The 15,769-nt window shown below is 40.9% G+C and overlaps 1 protein-coding gene across 1 annotated transcript in view; it reads right to left on the bottom strand.

Moving 5' to 3' along the window:
• The window catches only part of BCAS4 (breast carcinoma amplified sequence 4), a 42,686-nt gene that overhangs the window by 1,426 nt on the left and 25,491 nt on the right, over nt 1-15,769 (bottom strand). The gene's annotated exons all lie outside the window — the stretch shown is intronic.

The raw sequence follows: 15,769 nt of genomic DNA, 5'->3' as shown, positions 1-15,769 counted from the left end.
GGGGTTCTGCGGACAAACTCTTGTTTTGCACATCTCGGAGATCAGTACCGTGTTCTCCGAGAAGGGGACTTGCTAGCTATTAGGATACACAAACTTTGCTATGGGGGAGAAACACACTTCTCGTGATAATCATCAACAGATGCACGTGGTTTTGAAGTTTTTATGTGCAGACCCAACCAAAGGGAGACAGGCTCCTTTTAATGGGCAGAATACTAGAATTTTTAATGTAAAATGTAAGTTTTGTTATCTAAGATTGAAAATCAACAGTCACAGCCACTAAGACAAGATGAAGAATGTGAATTGCTCATGTAAGAAACTACTAGTGACGAGGTTCACCTCTGCAAAATAGAAAGGAGAAAAAACCCTAACCAAAGAAGCTGTAAAAACAGCCAGCTGTAACAACTCACAGTGGAATACTAGCATTTTCTCTATTTTCCCTAAAATAACAGTAGAGAGAAAGAAAAATTCAAAGTCACTCCAATTTTCAAAGTAAAATAATCTGTCCTTCATTTCTAGGGCAATATTGCCAGTGGTCATACCAGGAGAAAACAAGGCAGGAACAGTGTTATGAATTACAGTAATTAAACTTAACAAGCTGGGTGACAATCTGGTTGCAGAAAGCCCTGATCAGAGCAATCACACTTAACTAAGGACTTGAGCCTCTCAAACTAACTTTAAAAGTAGACTCAGGATTTCCCATAGCTCATGAAACCACTGTCCCACTCTGATTTGTAACTGGTTATTTTGGAACTGCTTATTCTTAGCACTTACTACCCAGAATTCCTCCAAATAGATGATGCCATGATTCCAGTAGGAATTTACTACCTTTTTTTTTTTTTTTTTTTTGAGATCCCTGCAATAGTAATCTGATGCTTTGATGCATAATACCTTATAACTTACATAGTACTACAGGTATTATGATTCATAGATATACTTGGTCCCTTCTGACCTGCAGATACTATATGTTTTCTATATACCCTCTTGACACAGGTAATTCTTTTGGGTGACTTCCTGTAACTGTGCCAGAAATATTTACAAAAGTGCCCCCTCCTGTTTTATATCTACCCACACCAAACTTCCATCAAGGAACACTCCTGTTACCAGCTTATGTTAAAGGAACTCCTTCAGTCTTCATTATCTTAAAGTATAGCTGCTGAATCAATAGTAAATGCAAGGCAAAGATCCCAATCCATATGACTTGACAGTATTTTATGAGGCAGGGTTCTGAGAAAAGCTTTCTTTCACAATGGTACAAATGCCACACAGGGTTAAAAGACAAGGGCATGTGGAATCTCTGTGCTGTGCACATCACAAAGACTGAAGAAATCATTCCTTTGTGGTCAGGCTGCTGTGAAACTTAAAGGAAAAGCGATATGGTTGCTTGCTAAGGAGGCGGGGCAGGGGGGGTGGAGCAGAGAGAAGAGGGAGAAAATGTCTTGAAATTGCAAAGCCTACTGAAGTCATCAAAAGAGAAAGGTTTAAGTAGTAGTAAATAGCTTCTCACCTCTAGATCACTTGATTCATGTGTGTCACAATCTAATAAAGGCCAGATTATGGCCCTTAGAAAGTAGGTGCTCTCATTAGGATGGCATCCATACCATAACATACAACCACCAGTGGCACTGACTACAGCAGTAGCTTGCTGAAGGCCAAGTGGCCATAAAACTAAACTGTGCTTATGTCTAATCCAGGCTATAAAGGCCTTGGGCAAGGTTCTGTCATTTCCCTGGCATCTGTGAGCACCTATGGCACCTATTCAGTGCAAATACGTAAATTCTTATTTCTCCTCTTAACACGTCTCTGAGGTCAGGCTTGACACAGCGAGGCACAGCGTAGCAAGCTTACGTTGTACCTGAAAAACACAAGCTGGAAAAAGATCTCTGTTGAGATGCCCTATACCCCTGTATTCTTTGTCCCAAACTTGGAAACTATTAATTAACTTAAATATCCAAAAATGAGTGAATAAACTGAGGAAATAAAGATTAAAGGAATTAGAGGAATTTAGCATTTGGAAGGCAATATAACATGTTTGGATGAAGCTAGATCAAATAGTAGAAGTGAAAGGATTAAAACATTTGCGAGAGCTTTTGAAAACTAAAGTACGCACAACAACTCTGCACTTGCAGGCAAATAAAAGAAACGGCATGTAGAATCATGCCTGAAAGATTAAAACTTCTGGTGGCAGCTTTAGAGACTTCAGTCAGTTGCATTTTAACAGGCAGCCAAGTTATCCAGGGAAACAAGCTGTGTGACGTAATACCTCAGGCACTAAAAGCACCCCTTGAGAAATACAGGTCGAAGCCCCTAAAAGCCAGGCCCCCAGCTGATAAAGCTAAATACACGAGAGCAGTAAGAAAATGACCCATTTAAGAGCATAGTGGTTACTCTGACAACTGCAACCCAGCATCAGAACAGCAAAGCTGGGTCAAAAGGTGATCACTTACAGGTTGTATCACATCCAGGAAACAGCTTAATTCACAGACAGTTAGATTCTACCTTCTGTTGAAGAAAAATAAATGCTGGGCTGAATGTGTCTGCTTGCTCCGTTGCATTTTCATAGCTATGCTTAAGTCAGCCTGCACAGCAACATTACATTTAAGGTGAGTGCTGTAAGAATTCCTGATGTGAACATGGAAAATTGTTTCCCTTCTATCCAAGTATCTACACGATGGTCCAGAAATCCACTTTGGTACTGCTTTTGTAACGCAGATGTAGGGCATCTACCCCTCAGGGACCACGACCACCCAGCCCAGCAAGACAACTCATCCGTCTGTCCCTGGCTATTCCCTTTCCCAACAGCCTGCCAAACAGATCAGGAACAGGGAGCACTTCACCTGCTTACAGGTATAATAAATACACTCTGGGAAGCAGCTAGGCAAGCACAGTAAGTATGGTCTTTTTGTGGTGCAGGGGCACTGGTACAGCCACCACGTGCCCCAGCAGAAAGGTTTGGCATCATTATAAGGATTTCTGACCCTATTCCAAACAGTATGTTTATCCAGGCTATTTGCAGCGTGCCTGACCATTGCAGCTAAATCACTGAGCTATTTTCACAAAGAAAATAGTAGATTACCTGAGAAAAGAAGGAGGGATATTATTTCACACAGAAAAAAGAAGTTAACATTCCACATGCAGTGTCTCTGGAAACTTAGCTGGTAACTTCAACCTTCACTCTTACTCTGACAGCAATCATTCCAGATTAAAAACCACCAAAAAAAAAAAAAATCTCCTTTAAGGCTACCAAATTTAAAGCCTTGATAGTTCAACTTAGATGTATTTACAATAACTGTACTGGAGTAGTTATCCCTCTGAACTGAGCTCCTGATCAATTCTGCTGCTTCAAAGCAGAGAAAGGAGCAATAATAAAATACTTTGTCCCCACTGCTGGACTGTGGTGCTGACTTTGCCTTAAGTACTATTCATGTTTCCACAGCTCCTGAATCCATTTCTTTTACATCTGCTGCCTACCACCTGAAGCAGCACTAGTATACCTTTCCCTTGACACCAATAAACGTATTTGCTCCTGTTAGTTTACAGTGAAAGACTGCCAAGCTTTCTGGAGTGGATCAGCACCGCTGCAGATATCCAAAGAAAACAAAGCAGCTCAAGGAGCACTTCTCTACAGAAATCTGCAACAGCAATTTGAACTCTGCTATGAAAGATAAAAGCAGATTCTTGGCTATCTGGCAATAATTATTTTTCAGATTTGGTCGTTCTTGCAGGTATTAAAAACATTACCTAGACCGTAGAAATCAAAACAGGGCAAAAACTGAAACCTGTTTCTTTGGCAGCTCCAAAACCAAGCAAACATTCTCACTTTTTTCCAGCAAAATTTCAAAAATGCTGATTTAGATTCCTCTCGATCTTAATTTTTAATATAATTTTACATAACAATGGAAAATAATTTTCATTTCTACTAAAATAGATTTAACGTTCAACATTAAAAACTTACTTCTTAAAAACCTATCAAATTTGACTTTTCCAACCAGCTGCCTTTTGATTGCTGCCAGCCCATCCAGCACAGTGCTAGTGGGCTCTTGTGAGACAGTTTTGGGAAAAGTATGAATTAAAGAACCAAAATCTTCTTCACACATCAGCTCCGATGCTGAGCACAACAAATCCTCACCCACGTGTTCTTCCCTGTTAAACACTTGCTATGTACCAAGAAAGTAATTTTAAAAGGATGTTTTTAAAGGTGAACAAGGGGTCTGATGTCCACTCCTGCCACATCGGAGAGACTTCTTTTGCTTAGGCTGGCTTCCATGGTAATTCTTATCTCCCATTTGTGGGGCTATCAATCCCACTGTGCCAAGACAAACAAAACTCAGCTCTTCTATAAGCATGTGCTGAGGAAACATGCCACTGAAGATGTAACACAGCACATCATCTACACAAATGGGAAGAAACAAGCAGTGTAAGACCAGTGTTAAGGCTTATCCTTAGCTAACTAACATAACTTCTCAGAAGCTTCTTAATGCTTCTCCAAGGTGCTTAACCGGTGTCAGGGAACTGCCTTTTAATTAGCAACTTCAAAATAGACTGAAGATTAATCCTAACAATAGCCTTACAAACTAGTCAAACACTACTGCACCTTGGGAAATCAAGGCAGAAAGGTTGCGTGATATGTCCCAACAGACAGCAAGTCATGGCAGAGCCCAGATTTAAATCAGGACTGACAGAAATTCTAGCAGAGCCTGCAGCACTGGTTTAAAACTTCACCGCCTACAGCTGTCCTCCCCATTCCTCCCCCAGAGGTTATTTTTCTCTCAATCAGCAGAAGGAAGTGTGTCGCCACATCAGAGCCATCCTAGTTCAGTCTGGCACGCTGCCTTAAATCACCGATGAAGGTAGGTTTGTACTAAGGTGCCCAAACTATTAATTGCAAAAGCCAGAGTATGGGTGTAAGTTCTCTTCAGGACAGTAGTAGTTTCTGTCCTAAGGCAAACATAGTAATGTCAAACCACTCCAATTTTCAGAACACAAGCTTCAGAGCCCAATTTTTGCTCCCACAGTATATATGTTTTATGCAGCATGACTTACAAGAGTTGATTCCATTCTGACTGTGCAGGTTTCATTCTTAAAACAGCTTATGAAGTAAATAATACACAACAGAAATAGGAAATTTACCGATTAGAATGAAGGTCATTCCCTCACCTGTTTGCTTTGTAACACAGAAGGTAGGTGCCTTATCCTTCTTAGCATGATCGTATTATCATCTCCATTATAAATCATAAGCTTTTTCTTCCTGTTGTTCTAAACATTCTGTGTAAGCACTTCAGAGCAAGGCCAATTCCATGCAAACTCCAGAAAGCATCATATATATCCTTTTGGCTGAAATTAGTTATTAACAACAACCCTTCACTTATGGCTAGAATCTCTTCAAGGGAAGGATAAATCAGGCTTCCCTTTGTGAAGTACAGTACCATGAAAACATGTAAAAACAGTCAAACAGCTATTTTTTTTTCCATAAATAGTAATGAGATACATAAAGTCAAGAGAATTTATAAAAAGCACAGGAGAAAAAAAAACCACGTCGTCCCCCTTTTTTTCCCCTCAATCTCTTCAGCAAAGATCTATTCAACAGCTGCAATAACGATCACTGCACAAATCAATAATCTTACTGAAGCCACAGGAAAGTACAGTTTATTAGCTGTTCAGTAAGAAGACAGAAACACAAGGATGCAGCAGCTCTTCTCCTGCCAAAAGAGTGTGGGATGCAGAAGAGATGTGACAGCTTTGAAGAATCTCACTGCAAAATGTGTTCTCTCTAAGTGTATAGTCTAAGATTTTGTGCTTAGGCATGTTATCCATCAGGCTTTCTTCTCTTCAGCGATGGATTTAGTTTCTCACTAATATAATCATTTTCCCGATATACTGCTGCCAGAAGGAGCACGTCCTTTAAAAATGGAAAGACTGGATTTGTTTTGTTGTTGCCATTTGTGATTGGTCTGACAGTCTGTGTCTACGAGGCTTCCTAAGGCAGACTGCCCTGGCTTCAGCACTCTGAGTCTCTCAATTTATTTCTGAACAAGAAGCAGTAGTATATTTGGGGCCGCTCCTCATGTGTTAACCTTCAGGAAAGCCAAAAGGGAATAGGAGTGAAAGAAAGAGACAAACTGAGACAACTAATAACAATAATACCTAGCATTTCTATCTGTAGGAGCACAAAGGGCAGAAACTGGCCATTTGACCTTCACAATATCCTTCTCACACCAGTATTCTCATTTTACTAGTAAGATAACTTTATGCATTCTTTGCTGTGGTTTTTACTTCAAGGTCTTCTCCCAGAATTTCCAGGTCCCTGTCTACTGGCACAATCTAAGGAAGTGCGTAAGACAGGGGCAGATCCAAACAGGGACAATTACAGCAAACTGGTTAAAAAAAAAAAAAAACAACAACACCCCCCCCCAAAACCCCAAACAAACCAGAAAAAAATCCAACAAAACCCATGGGACTAGATGGATGCATTTGATGATGCTAAAGTTGCTGGTTCACATCATTGTGAGGCTGCTGTCAGTCATCTTAAAGGTCAGGGCAATCAGAGGAGGTTCTTGATGACTGGAAAAAAGCCAAATGTCATGCTTATCTTCAAGAAGGCCAAGGAGGAAGATATGGGGATCTACAGGATGTTCAGCCTAACCTCAGTACCAAAGAAAATACGGAGCAAATCCTTCTGGAATCCATTTCCAGCACTTCAAAGAAAAGGAGGTGATTGAAGAGAGTCAGCATAGATCTAATAAGAGCAAACAATGGTTAGCCAGCGTAATTAACAGCTGGCTAGAAAGCAGCTTTGCAGAAAAAGTACTGGTGGTCCTGAAAGACAAGAAGCTGTACCTGAATCAGCAGAGTGCTCTGGCAGCGATGAAAGCTAACAGCATACTGGTATCAGTATGAGCACAACCAACAGACTGAGGGATGTGATCACTTCCCTTTATTTTGGCACGAGACTGAATCGGGAGTACTGTGTCTGGTTTTGGGCTCCCCAGTTCATGAAGGATTTACTGGACTGACATACTTGGAGCAAGTCCAGCAGAGGACAATCAAGATGCTCAGGGGCTGGAGCATGTACATTATGAGGAGAGGTTGAGACAGACAGTTTCTTCAGCCTGAAGAAGAGAAGTGCAATTTAGTTGGCATCTTCAACTATCTAATGAGTGAAGACAGAGCTGCTTATGGAGAAAACAGAGCTGGACTCAACTCAGAACTGCGTAGCAAAAAGAAACCCCTACAGGCAATGGACATAAGTTGCAGAAAGAGGAATAGCAATCACACATAAGAAAAAAAACCCTACACGATGACATGGTCAAAGACTGGAACAGGTGCCCAGAGAGGCTGTAAAATCTCCCTTCTCGGAGATATTCAAAACTTGACTGGACAAGACCCTGGGCAACCTAGTCTAACTTCTGTTAGCCCTGCTTTCAGTAGGGAGTTGGACCTGATGACCTCCAAAAGTTCTAACTTATACTATTCAGTGATTGTAACTGAGGCACAGAGGCAATAAATTACTTGAACTCTGCCTGTGGTCTTAATCATGTTAACCCTAAGCTTTAAACTCAGCACTTCTGGGCTATTTATTCCATTCCCTAACTGCTGGGGAATCCCCACGTGGTATTAGGGTTAGGTAGGTTTTGGTTAAGTAGGTTTTCTGCCTTCTTGCACAAGTTAAATTATAAATTTAAAAAATGCAGTGCTGCACTCACATTATTCAGTGGCACTCCAAGCAAAACGTACAAAGTCCAAGTCTGCTGCTATGTGTTACTCATGTCCAATACCCAAAATGAATTTATTCATTACTCACTAATGTATCACTTACTGGCAGTCTCAGTCCAGTTCCTAGGGGACCGAGAGTTATATCCACAGACCTTCAAAGCAGATGATAGATAGCTTTTTCCACAAAGGTGCTAAAGTGAATGGCTAGGGAGTCTCAACTAGGCATCTGATCCTGGCTTTCAGTCTTTCTGAAACAACGAGCTAAGGCATAAACAGCAGACTCCAAGGCTGTCAGTCCTAGACTTTTATGAGCAGTTTTTTTCTTTTTCTTTATTAATGCAGTGTCTCAGGCAAGCACATACAATATCAGAATAATAATAGCCTCAAATTATAGGTCCCTTTGCAAATCAATTCATACCAACACATTTTCTCATCTAAGACATTTAAACATTTGGAGCCTTTTGCACATGGAACAGCCGCTGAGGTCCCCAAGGAACAACTCAAACTGCTTTCACTTTCTGGAGTAATACCACAGACAAAAGTAAACAAAAATAATACCATCCATCTGAAGCATGAGGCAGCATTATATACAGAAGGAGTCTGTAATTATAATGGGAATCAGATAAGGCTAATAAAAAAATAGATTGGCCAAACAGACATAACAAAGCACAAGGAGTTCACACTCCTTTCCTTAACTTGGTAAATGATTCACTCTGAGTCAATAGCAATAGCCAAGTCAAGGAAAGAGCCTGCTTCCCAAGCTGGCTCGCTGTTTCAATATTATCATAATACAAAACAACCTTCCAACTCTTTGTCCGAGACTATGAACAAGCAATCAGGCAGCACAGATGTGAGACAAAACTGAGCTCAAGCTCATACTAGAAAGGCATTTGGATGTAGTCTGAGTGACTCCAAACAAGAGCCTTTACAGTTTCTGTACTTCAGTTCTATTATCTGTAAAATGGGGGCAATGAAGCAGTATGAAACTTCATCTATAAACTCACCAATTCTATTACACTAGGTCCAGCAGCACTGAAGGAATGGATGAGGCTGTCAGAACATCCCATTGCAACTTATGACTGCTGTCTCCCCTTCACCTGTTGTGCACCTCACTAAAGAGCTTAGCTTCACCTTGGAAACTTCTTAAGCACACTGGAAGGCTGCTATTATGTCCTGGTAAGTTTTCTCTTCTTCAGGCTGAACAAACTCAGCTGTCTCAGCCTCTCTTCATTGATCAAGTTGTCCAGCCCAAGCATCTTGATGACCCTCCCCTGAGCTCAATCAAGTTTATCAACATCTTTCTTGTACTGCGGCCCCCAAAACTAGATGTGGTATTCCAGATAAAGTTTAAGGAATGACCAGTTAAAAAGAATAATCACTTCCCTCAATCTACTGGTCATGTTTCTGTTGATACTGCCCAATCATCTGTTGGCCTTGATTGATGGCACACTGCTAACTGATGCTTAGCCTATCGTCTAAAAAGATCCCTGGGTCTTTTTCAGTAGAGCTGCTCTCCACCCAGTCAATCCCCAGCTTATGCCACAGCAGGGTGTTAGTCCCTGCCAGGTGCAGGACTTAGTCCTTGTCCTTGTTGAATTGAATAAGATTCACACGAGCACATCCCTCTGGCCAGCTGATGTCCGCAGAAAGGCAGCCCTGTTCTGGAGCACACCCCTTAGTTCGCTGTGGTCCACAAACTTGAAGAGGGTGCATTCTGTCTCCTCCTCCAGGTTACCGATAAAGATGTTAGGCAAATGTCTGACAAACTACACCTGTAACTAGCATCCAGCTAGAGTACAAACTATTAACAACCACCCTTCGAGTCTAATGATATAATCAGTATTTTCACCTATCTAGTAGTCCACCCATCTGGATCATAACATCCCAATTTGGACACAAGGATGCCGTGGGTGTCTATCAAAAGACTTCCTAAAGACAAGGTACAGGATATCAACTGCTCTCCCCTTATCCACATTTACATCATAGTCATGTCATTTCTGATGACTTCACAGTTAGAACAAACTCAACATTCCTAATAGAGAAACAGTGCTAGAAAGAGTATTCATAAAGGAAAGTATTAATACAGATAGGTCCAGTCCTACTGTATTTCCATGTAAGGCAATGGGAACTGAAAGCACACAGCACCTTGGACAATCCAGCAGATACCAGAAATGTGGCAAAACTGGAAGTGTTAGATTTAGCCTGGCAAAATATACAATATTCTAATGCTCATTGGGAAGGCATTCAGACAAACAGAGAGACTGACCCACCCACAAGTCATAGGAGATGAAAAATTACACTCAGTTTCCAAGAGTAACACAGCAGGAAACAAAGATCAATGAGGTTTGGCTTATATGTCAACCTCTAGTCAGCGGCTGTGATGCTGCTCTACAGTAGTACAAGAAGAAATCTGTCCACAAATACAAGAATAGCCAGCGTGCCTACACTGTCAAATCAAAACTTAGTAACTTGTCTCCAGCTGAGACCAACAGCTGATGCTCAGAGTATAAAAACAGGGCAAGTATGCAGCATTCCTGCCTTGAATACTCTCCTAACCTATAGGAATTTGCAGCATAGAGGTTCCTAGAAATAGAAAGGTAATTTTGCTAAATGACTTTGTCTGATCGAATTTACCATACATGAATCTTCTTTCATTTACAACTGCAACAGCGAGTTCCAAACTTCAGTGATATATTGCGTAAAAAAACCTCCTTTAGTTCATTTTGAGACTGTTTCTTGGTAATAATTTCTACTTACTGTCTCATGCAATTTTAGATTTCAAAGAACTCTAGTGCATTCTTCTTCAGTGTGGAAAAGAGAAGACTAAAATCATAGTCTGCTTAGCTGTTTCCCAAAGGGACGTGGTTCCAAACTCCTGTTCCAGATGCCTTTTCTAGTTCTGCTGCAACAGGACCAGAACTTCAGTCAGTATTAAAGATGAAGCCACAGACTGAGTGGCACAAGAAGGTTTTTATTTTCTTTCTTTGTACTTTTCCTAGTAATTCCTAACATTCAATTTTCTTTCTTGCCTGCTACTGACCTGCGAGCTGAACGTTTTCATGAGGCCATCTTGATTATTTCATGACCTCCTTCTTTAGTGAAAAATGCTAGTTCAGAGACCAATACCATACATGTAAGGGTCACTCACATCACCCCCATTTGCATCACCCTATGTTTATTGACATTTCATTTTGGCTATAAGGTTTTCCACTCAGTCTATCAATGTTGCAAGGTCTGTCTACAGCTCTCTGCAGTTGGCATTCACTTCTGCGATCTCAAAATAACTATGTCAACAAGCTTCCTCATCTCATTGTATGCCTCATTTTCTAAACTATTTGTGAACACTGAACAGCATGCTAGAGATACAGCTAGCATCTGAAAGACTTCTTTCCAAGTCTTTTGCTCAGCAGCAGACAAAATCTTTGGGATCTCAACAGGATGAAGGAGTCAGCACTGCATTCGTATGCTTTGCAGGCCCGTCGTGGAACATATGTGAATAGAGACTTTCAGCAACCTGACATGAGCACAGCCACAGTGCTTAAGTGGGAGGAGAAACAGCCCAAAATAAAAGTAAAAGTAAGAATAGTCCCACCACTGATACAAGCCTCCACTTCTTTTTTCTATAAAAAGAAATACAGTTTTGTCTTAGTAACAACTGATACCAAAAATTGTTGTCACGGTCTGGAAATTATCGTAATAGTTTGGTTTTACAATCCCATATGGTCCTGCTACAGAGGGCACTCTGGAAATGAAAGAGTTAAGCAGGAATGGTGGGGGGGTTGCATGGATTAACCAGACTTTTCTGGAAGAGACACTATCAGTGAACGGTTCTCCTTCAATATGGTAAACTTGTGTCAACTAACAGAGAATAAAACACTCTGCGTGCGACTACGCAGAGGCAAGGCAGGGCGCCCTGCACACCAGGGCGCGGGTGCTGCGCAAGGGCTAGAGAACGGGCCGGCGGAGCCCAGACCAGCCAAACCGAACCCAGCCAAGCCCGGCCCAGACGAGCGAGCCCAGCCGCCGGGGTGACTTCAGCTGAGCAGAGCCGAGCCCGGCTGCCGGGGTGACTCTGGCTGGCGCACGCACATTTTCTGCAGACTGTCTTGCATTTTTGTTCTTGGCAAACCAGAGCAGCTTGGGAAATATTTGCAGGTCTGGCTATTTAAGCAGGAGCAGCCTACCGGGGAGCACGCAACAATCGCCCAAGATTGGCTCACAGCATTACTGCTGCTGGAGGAAAAAAATCGTTTCCATAATAACTGTTTTGCAGCATACCAGCTACTCTTTCTATAGCATTTCGCCACCCAGCTGAATTACAAAAAAACAAGGGCAAACATGCTATTTTCATACCTTTTATTTTTTCCCCCAAGCCATATTGACACATGGACTCTGCGACAAAATGAATGCTACTGAAGCCCAAAAATATCTGCACTGAATATATTATGAAATAGCTTTTAAACTCTGCCCTAAAGCACTTTCTGATTGGCTGCCAATGATGTCACGCATCCATAAAGCCCAATAAAATGCATGAGTTAACAAGTCTCATTTCTGTGTATGAACTCCGTGCAGCAGGAGCACAGAGCGCTCCAGGACAGGCAGGGGGTTAACCTGGAGTACCATCTCTCAGGTAGTTAAAATCCTGCCACCTCCGGCCTCCACATCAAGCAAGCTGCACTGCTGTCTGTGCTCCCAGCCTGATCTTAATGGTACCTAACTAAGCACTGCTTACTTGGGAGAGAAGCCTTCCTAAAGGATACAGTAAATCACTGTCAGTTTTTAGGTATTAAAGATACACTCATGCATATTCAGAGCAAGTAGTTTGGTCTTATCTGGCAGTTATGATCTTACATTTCAAGTCAAAGGTGAACTAAGTATGGTGCCCTTTCCAAACAGGAGCTTGACCTTCAGTCCTGTTTGAATAAACTGTTACTAAACTGTGCAACATTTTACAAAAGCCCTAACAAAACTAAAATCTACAATTTTACAAAACTCAAAAACTAATGCCAGAAATATGAACTAAGCCTTTAAGACATACTATTTTGGCACCAATTGCTAAAATAGTAAAATATGTTGACTCTTTCTGTGCACTCATGCTTACAGGTTGCCTGGCAAGGAATACTGGTTTGCAGGTTTAGGTAGTTTTGACAAACGGAGCATTCTATGCAGAGAGAAATTTGCTGTGTAAAACACTAAGTGTGTATGATGCTCAATTGCCAGCAACCAATATTTGTTTCTTCCTATGAATACAATTCTTGGAGCTGGCTTAGTTTCAAATGTTATTAGGTGGATAGCATGTGGTGTTGTAGTAAGGAGTCTTACGCATGAACTGAAAATATACTGAATTTGATCACTCTATTCTAGGCAGTTTTGCTGCCAAATGTGGGCTAATTTATATATAGCAGCCTATTTAATAGTTTGCACTCATACTTCCAAAGCAAGCATGGAAGCAGACCACATAGAAATATGATTGCTACATAAAACTTCATTTGTTTTTCAAATCCTTGTCTAAGGTTTAGGAACATTCAAAATGAAACTGCAAACTACATGGTTCAAATATGGAGCTGCTATAAGGTATGATATCACTGCAGTGCTCAAAGCAGTATCACAATATAAGAGAAAACGCTGTGTACTGCTATCTACTATCGTTCCTTCTGCCTCTCCTTCCAGTTTCATATTAATGGCAAAAATCCTAAAATTGGTCAAAGGAAAAAAAACCCACAAGCTCAGTGTCTACAAACCTCATGCTTTCCTCGATTACTCCTAAAGGATCCCTTTGCTGCTGAACCTCAGCACATACCATCAAATATTTCAAGTGGAACAAATTCATTAACTTGTAAACACTACTTAACTAACTGAAAGCCAGTGACAGAAACCTAGAGCACTGTTAAATCAACTTCAGGCAGACACTGCATTTCATGTGTTAATACTTGCCATCTGCTCATGTTGCATTTTTTACCACAAGAAAAAAATGTGACTGCTGAGTAAAGACACTTCAAAAAAAGAAATAGGAGAAACCTGGCCTCACTTAGCCATAAACTATGGGTTTATTTTTATTTTTTTACACATGCACACACACTCACTCTCTGTGTCTCTACTAAAAACAGAAGAACCTATGTAAAATAGTCGTCTTAGCTATTGTTGCCTTATAATAGCTACACTAGGAAATCTTAAAGAAAAAAGAAAGTGCCCGTGCATGTTTGGTACTCCAGACAGCAAGAAATTTGCCTCAGGGAGCAATACTTTGTAAAAGAGGTGGGGGAAGGGTAATATGCTGGTAGACAGAGTGCATAAGGGAACCAACGCAGGAGCGTGTGCGCGTGTGCGCATTTGTGTTGGAGGCTCTGGAAAAAAATGCTAGTCGCTACGGCTCCTAGAGGCTCCAGCACAGCAAAGCACCTTTCCTGCAACACAACCATTACATCACGCACAAAACTGCCTGCCGGCCACAGAAAATGGCCCAGCCAGGAAGGGATGGATACCAGCAGATGGAATGTTTCTCCACTTTGTGAAACATGCAATTTTTAAACTAATTCTTTTCAAAAATTAGCTTTTTTTTAAAAAAAGTCCTAACTTCTTACCCCCTTGAAAACTAAAGGAGATCAACATTTTGCCCCAAAAGTTGGGCCTATGACTTAGAGGATGCCAAAACATGATGGTATAAGCTTTGCTGTGGTTTTGGCCAAAACGGTATTTCATTTGACATTCAGCGTGCTTCTAGTAATAATCCTAAAGAGCAGTCAAGCATTTCAGTATAATGCAAGTGAAAAGGAATTTGCTATGGCACCAGGTCACCAAGGAATAAATATTTCTGAAGTTATGTGCCATGAGGTTCTGCTTAGCTGTTGCCAAGAAAAAAAAAAAAAAAAAAAAAAATCACCAGATCTGTATTTGTGCCTTTCAACAACTGTCATGTTTTAAATGGGTACTTATACAGAAAGCATCCGATGGACTACTTCGGTGCGTGACATCTACCATTAGTATGCCAGATACACTGAGCAGCAGGTCCTGATCTAGATGGGCAAATTCAGAAGCAAGTTTCTTTACAGAAGCTGTCAGGGATAGAAGGACATGTAGTGATGGTGCACAAGGTGGAAACCTATTCACTGGAAGCTGGACAAAACCTTTTCACAAAAGCCACTGCACAGTAACTGTGCACAAACACTGGCTCCAATATATGCCCCAGTTGTAATGATAAAGTCAGTGCATGAAACCTGAAATTGTGACTTCTGGCTAAAGATCTCTCTCATCCATTTCCTCTTACTAGTCCATAGAACTATTTTACCTCCATAAAACTACAGCATAGTGTAATTTCTCTGGATGTCACCTTTCTTTGGATGTATTCCCAGCGTTACCTACCATGATTTGATTTTGGTAAAACTTTATTAGCTGCTGGCTCCTATTCCTGATGACTGGAAATAGTGAAGAAAACAAAAAAAAAAATACTGTGGTTGTAACCAAAGTAAACAAATGTCAGCCTATGCCGCACTCAACTGAAAAAAGGACACTAGCAGGATATATTCATGCCACAAATATTTGAACACAAGGCATTCTTTATAGTGAAAAAACCCTCATCTGGTCCCAGATCCTTCATACTTAAAACTCATGCCTTTTTACTTCCACCCCAGATCTTTCACCAGATCTTTTCTCTCCACAAAGGAGCCCAGGTGTTTCTTGAATTCACTTAGCATTTCCAACACTTCACTCATTCTCACATTAATGAAACCCATATGTTTAAGCATTACTGTCCTTAGTTCCTTCCTTACTGCCCTTTTCCTGAGATTTGAATTAATTTTGTGAGTAGCTTTCCCTGTAGTAAAAAAAGTTGCACAGATTTTATTAACATCTTTCATAATTTGGAAAACTACTGTAAAATTGCTTATTTACTTGAGATAATTTTGAAGCTAGGAAACAAAGATGTGTGTCTCTCCTGTTACAACAGTCAAGTTCCTATTTTCAAAAGTATGTTGGACCAAGATTACCCCTTTTACAGCTACCCACTTAAGAGCTACTTCAAGAACTAATGTGGCAGACTGCATACATTAAACTGAAAGCTGAA

The sequence above is a fragment of the Gymnogyps californianus genome, chromosome 17, assembly GCF_018139145.2.
Source record: "Gymnogyps californianus isolate 813 chromosome 17, ASM1813914v2, whole genome shotgun sequence".
NCBI lineage: Eukaryota > Metazoa > Chordata > Aves > Accipitriformes > Cathartidae > Gymnogyps > Gymnogyps californianus.
The sequence above is the reverse complement of the archived record's forward strand: the minus strand, read 5'-3'. Positions and strand labels throughout refer to the sequence as shown.